Consider the following 6,829-nt stretch of genomic DNA (forward strand, 5'->3'; position numbering starts at 1 on the left):
ATATAGTCATATATATATGTGTATACACATATATATATGACTATATCTTAGTTCATAATCGGAGGAATGCCTAGAGTAGACACAGTACAGAACATGAATTAAGGAATAAGCAGCTTATAGTCGGAGGAATGTCTAGAGCAGACACAGTACAGAACATGATTTAAGGAATAAGCAGCTTATAGTCGGAGGAATGTCTAGAGCAGACACAGTACAGAACATGATTTAAGGAATAAGCAGCTTATAGTCGGAGGAATGTCTGGAGCAGACACAGTGCAGAGCATGATTTAAGGAAAAACAGTTATACCAGGACAAGAACCCATGGCCCAGGCGGCAGCGTTCAGTATTGTAAAGATACCCGCTGTATGGCAGGCTTGGGGCAAGAGCCACTTCTCCTGATAAAGGAGTTGTAGAACCTTGCTCCAATTCTTGTGGAGGGCTGCCCTTAGCCCTGCAATCCCTTGAGCATCCGAGGGCTCAAAACCCCTCCAGATAATCACACCTTGGTTACTGTGAACTTTGTCAGCTCTTGTTACTGTGCTGCTCGAAAAGCATTCCCCTATAGAACTCATTGGAAGCTGCCAGCCTGTGGCAGTAACCCTGACAACTTTGTCAATGCTGTGTGACTTAAAGCATCCTCCTATAAATCTTAGAAGTAGCTTGCCCATAGATAGAGGTATTGCACACTGCACCCTCTTTACTGGGCACAGCCCACCTCCATGCCTCGGTGACCTAATGGGGGTGGATCCCTTACTGCACATGGCCCTTGCCTCGATGACCTAATGGGAATGGACACCTTGCTGCACACTGTCCAGCCTAGGTGACCTAATGGGGGTGGACCCCTTGTTTTATTGCTCACAACCTTATTACTATCCTTAAAGATGATTTCACTCACTGCCCTGCCCCCTAACCTATACACAATAAATACTCACGTTTCTGGACATTCGGGGCCTCGCCTGACTCTGCTCATAAGTGGCGTGGCCCCTCGAGCCCAGCTGCATTTTCCTTGTACTTCTGTGTCCTGTCTCTTTATTTCTCAGATCCTGTGCATCAGCACAATGTAAGGGACACCCAACGACCCTGTGGGTCTCTCAGCCCCACAATAAGCAACAGAAAATGGACTAATACAACAGTTGTGGAATAGGTCAGAGGGAGAAGATTGCTTTTAAGACACAAGTTACAGTTATGCCAATAGCAATAACGGCAGCCAAAAGATACTACACTGATGTCCTCAATGTGCCAAAAGAAAACAACGGCCAATCTAGAATGTATTTTTTTTTTTTTTTTTTTGAGACGGAGTTTCACTCTTGTTGCACAGGCTGGAGTGCAGTGGCACATTCTCAGCTCACTGCAACCTCCACCTCTCAGGTTTAAATGATATTCCTGCCTCAGCTTCCCAAGTAGCTGGGGTTACAGGTGTCTGCCATCACACCTGTCTAATTTTTTTATATTTTTATTAGAGACAGGGTTTCACCATGTTGGTCAGGCTGGTCTCAAACATCTGACCTCAGGTGATCTTCCCACCTTGGCCTCCCAAAGTGTTGGGATTACAGGTATAAGCCACCGTGCCTGGTCCAAGCTAGAATTCTATACCGGGCATACGTTCCAAAAATAAAAGTGAAATAAAGACATTATCAGAAAATCTTCATGTGAGAGCTTGCAGCCAAACCCTTTCACTAAAAGAAATTCTGTAGGGTGTTCTTTAACCAGAAAAAGAGGATCCTGAATGGAATAATTTTCCAGTGCTATGTTGAATTGAAGTGGCAAGGGGGTTATGCAGCACTCTGCACTTTCTGGTTCCGCATCCTTGGATTCAACCAACCATGGATCAAAAATATTTGAAAAAAAAATTGCATCTGTGCTGAACATGTACAGATCCTTTTTCTTGTCATTATTACCTACACAATACAATATAGCAATGATTTACATAGTACATACATTGTATTAGTATTATAAGTAATCTAGAGATGATTTAAAGTATACAGAAAAGGCCGGGTGCGGTGGCTCACGCCTATAATCCCAGCATTTTGGGAGGCCGAGGTGGATGGATCGCGAGGTCAAGAGATCGAGACCATCTGGTCAACGTGGTGAAACCCCGTCTCTACTAAAAATACAAAAATTAGCTGGGCATGGTGGCGCATGCCTGTAGTCCTAGCTACTCGGGAGGCTAAGGCAGGAGAATTGCTTGAATCCAGGAGGCGGAGGTTGCGGTGAGCCGAGATCGCGCCATTGCACTCCAGCCTGGGTAACAAGAGCGAAACTCCGTCTCAAAAAAAGAAAAAAAAAAAAAGTATACAGAAAGATGTGCACACGTTATATGCAAATACTACACCATTTTATGCCAGGGATTTCAGCATCTGAGGATTTTGGTCTTGATTGGAGATCCTGGAACCAATCTCCTAAGAATATTGGGAGACAACTGTACTTCCTTCGTTTTCTGCTCTTAGGGGAAGGATGATTTTTTTTTTTTTTTGAGGTGGAGTCTTGCACTGTTGCCCAGGCTGGAGTGCAATGGTGTAATCTCAGCTCACTGCAACCTCTGCCTCCCAGGTTTAAGTGATTCTCATGTCTCAGCCTCCTGAGTAGCTGGGATTATGGGTGCCCGCCACCACACCCAACTAATTTTTGTATTTTTAGTGGAGATGGAGTTTCACCATGTTTGTCAGATTGGTCTCAAACTTCTCTCAAGTGATTCACCCACCTCAGTCTCCCAAAGTGCTGAGATTACAGGCATGAGCCACCACAACCAGCCAGGGGAAGGATTTTCATCATTAACTATGAAATTAGCTGTAGCTTTTTTGTAGATGCCTTTTTATCATATTGAAGTTCTCTTCAATTATCTTAGTTTTTCTTCATCTGAGAATATCCTTATTTCACCTTCATTCCTAAAGTGTATTTTTGCTGTATATAGAATTCTTAGTTGACAGATCATTTCTCTCACCACTTTAAAGATGTTATTTCACTTCCTTCTAGCCCCCATGGTTTATAATGAGAAATCCAGTTATCTGAATCTCACTGTTCTTTAGTCACGTGTTGTTGAAGACTTTTTCTTTGTGTCAGTTTTCAGAATTTTGATTATAATGTGTCAGAGTATAGACTTCTTTAAGTTTATTCTATTTGGCATTCATTAAACTTTTTGAATCTTTAGGCTTATGTCTTTTGACACATTTGGGAATTTTTCAGTCATTTATTTATTCAAATTTTTTTGTGTATGACTCTCTTTCTCCTCTCAATTTGGAATTCCAATGACATTAATTTTGGACTTTTGGTATTGTCCCACAGGTCCCTGCAGTTCTGTCAACTTTTTTCCCAATGTTTTTTCTCTCTCTTGTTCTGATTAGATTATTTCTGTTGACCCATCTTCAAATTGACTGACTCTTCTGTCATTTCTATACTGCTTGGAGCTCATCCAGTGAGTTTTTACTTTGGGTATAATATTTTTTTAAATGGCACATTAGAGAAATAAACAGAACAACCAGTGATAGGAGATAGGATTGGATAAATAAGCTCAAAACTGCCCAGACAGAGCTTTGTAGGCAACAGTAGAGCATCTAGATCTTATGCGAAGTACAGAGGAAAAATCAGTGGGGATCTTAAGGAAGGAAATAGAATAATGTGATGTACAATTTTAAAAGACTGTTTAAGAATGTATTGATAGGGGAAAGAGTAGAATCAATAGACCAGTTAGGAGGTGTTGTCTTGGTCCAAGAAAGATGGTGGTGGCCTGGGCAAGGCAATCCCAGTGGAGCCGAGCACCTCCATCTGGCCCTGCACCGCCCTTCCAGGCAGCCTGAACCTCAGGGGACTCTAGATCCTCATTCTTCCAAGGAAACTGCTTCTTGATGCCTGTCACCATGGCAGCTGCACTTCTCCTACCTGGATTGGTCACTGGAGTGACATCATCAGCACTGAATGACTGATCCTCACAATAAGAACTGGTTGCCATGGTGCTACTAATTATGCAAGCAAGAATCTGCCTTTCTCCTGCAGGCTCAAGGTCCTTTACTAGCTCTGTACCTAAGGGAAAATCAGGGAGGCAGAGAAGATCGTGACGCCGGAGCCAAGGGGAGGCTAGCTGTCAGGTCATTGCTGAGTCACTCTTCCTCAAGACTTGCCCAAGTCAAGGCTGCTACTAGAGGCTCTTATATAGTGGGGTGAGGGGAACGTATATTGTGGAGAGGGAGCCCCTGGCACATATACACACAAATTCCAAATCCCATTTTCCTCCCATTTTAGAGTTTCTTTGAACTGTTTCCTTCTCTAAGTAAAAGTTTGTCACAGACTGAGGGCTCCCTGCTCTCTCAGCCCCATTGCCCTGCAGAGAGGCAGTTCTAGGACAACTTGCTACTGGATTTTAAAAATTGGGTTGTCATGAAAATTTTTTAAGCAGGCTTCTCTGGAGGTAAGACAGTGGGCCCCAGTCAGAGCCTCTGAAGTAAAATATGTAAAGCCAGAACAGAGGGGACATTTGGGGTGGGGATCGGAACAGTAAAGCTCCTTGGCACAGATGGAGCCTAGGCTGCTTCTAATCCCTTCTCCTTCCAGACATCATTTGTAGCATGAATGTAAGGCAGGGCAGGACCACAGCTGAATTACAATCTTCCTTTGCTCACTCTCCCCAGCTACACTTAATGGTAGTCTTTCTTTCTTCTTGGGAAAGAAAGTTCCTTCCTGTGAACCCCTGGTTCAATAGGCCTGAGAACCTCCTCCGTCTTCTGAGGGTATTATCTCAGCATTAGAATCCCCTCCAATAAACAGTAAAAAGAAGTGCAGCATCAATGCCCCTGTACATTATTATTTTGATAGCCATTCTACTGCTAGCTTAAAATCTTAAAATACAGAAAGAAGCATACCCACCTTTGTTCATCCCAGCCAAAGACCAATATTTCCCCTTTGCCAGGACCATTATACTTCACAAAGCAGGTTCACATTCATTTGCTCTTAGGCCTCAAATTATTGCTGTAAATTTATCTTAAAATAATATGCCAGCACATAATCAGTGATAACCAGATAAACCTCTAGCTTCTGGCATGACAAGACAGAAACTTGTATCAGACCCTCTATGAACATTGAATATATACTCTAGCCAAAATATAAAAATAACTGTATGAAAGCATGCAGATCGATCAAGAGTTAGAAACCTAGAAGGACATATAATCCTCAAAAACAGGGAGTCCACCAAGTGAGTTCTATATGTATAGGCTTTTCCTCTAGATACTTCAGAGTTCACTGCAGTACACAGAGAAACAGCTCTGTCAGCAAGTGGCAGTCTTACTTACTGAGGAAGCAGCTTTTGGAGTATAAAGATGCCAGAGCAGCTGGAAATTGAGGGAGAAATTTAGAAAATGAGTAAATTACAGAGAGAGGAATTCAAAATCTGCATACCAATTCCCCTGAAATCCTTAGCTGTCTTCTAAATGGCACTCATGCAGGGTGAGATTTCAAGAAACCTATCTAGTGAAAAAGTCAAATATCTGAACAGGGATTTTGGCAGCTGTCACAGCATTAGGGTGACTGAGTTTGGAGTTCAGGATCCATAAAATAGAGAGTTTTGGTAAACAGCTTTGGGTTATGTTGAAATCTGAAAAGGACTACACCTTAGGCCACACCATATCCCAGAACTAAGAGATACAGCCTAGAATTGAGAATAGGATGAAGTACTCCTTCTCTAACCAGACTGCCACAGGATCAAGACTTTTTGCCAAAAATTTAATTGCCTGCCTGAAAAAACTCAAACTGTTACCCTTTAAATATAATAATATAATTCAGATCCTTTGTAATGTACAAACCCCAAATGTTCAGTATACAAACCCTTAGGTTTAAGTAATCCACCATCTTGACCTCCCAAAGTGCTGGGATTACAGGCATAAGCCACCACACCGGGTTTAATAAATGTTGAAGCTTAATTAAAAAAAAATTTACATGCCAGTCTAGAAGTTAGAAAGCTCACAAACTAGCTTATGAGTACACAAAAGTGAAAGCAAGAGGTCAGGCAGCTAGTTAGTTATTACAACAGCTCAATGTAAAAGAGTACATGCCAGTAATATCAACACTTTGGGAGGCCAAGGTGGGAGGATTGCTTGAGGGTAGGAGTTTGAGACCAACCTGGGAAACATGGCAAAATTCTGTCTCTACAAAAAAAAATAAAAAATAAAAAAATAAAAAAAATTGGCTAAGTATGGTATTATGCACCAGCTACTCTGGAGGCTGAGGTGAGAGAATAGTTTCGCCTAAGGTTGAGCAGAGGTTCAGCAGAGGTTGTAATGAGCCGAGATTGCAAGACTCTGTCTCAAAAACAAAAAGTACAGTGTATAGTGGTTTGGACCAGGGCGATGGCAGTGGATGTGGAGAAAAGTGGATGGATGTGCAATATATATATTTTGCAGTTCGAACCTATATGATTGCTACAGGTTTTTAAAGGGGGGTGAGACTGAAGAGAATGTCAAGGATAACAAAATAAACTAAATTCCTTGAGTGCCTACTGTTTCATCGCTGTTCGTATTTAATTCTCACAACAAATCTGAGTAGGTACAACTTGCACCCGTATCTTACAGGCCATCCATTTCTCCAGCCTTGGGACTGGGAGTACAGGCGGTGGTTCTTGGGACCCAGTTTATGTCCAAAAGGAGCCGGGTCTGGGATTCCAAGAGGTGCGGGTCGGGAGGCGGTAGGGGAAGGAGTCGAGGAGGCGACCGCAGGGGTAGGGCCTGCTCGCGATTGGCTGAACTGCCGAGGAGGGGTAAGCAGATGCCGCGTCGCAGGCTGGTGGGAAGCTGCAGCCGCGCTCAGCCCCTCGGCCATGAACTTCACTGAGACTTGGCCGGGGAGAGAG

The sequence above is a fragment of the Sapajus apella genome, unplaced genomic scaffold (assembly GCF_009761245.1).
Source record: "Sapajus apella isolate SASKATOON/1434 unplaced genomic scaffold, GSC_monkey_1.0 scaffold10, whole genome shotgun sequence".
NCBI lineage: Eukaryota > Metazoa > Chordata > Mammalia > Primates > Cebidae > Sapajus > Sapajus apella.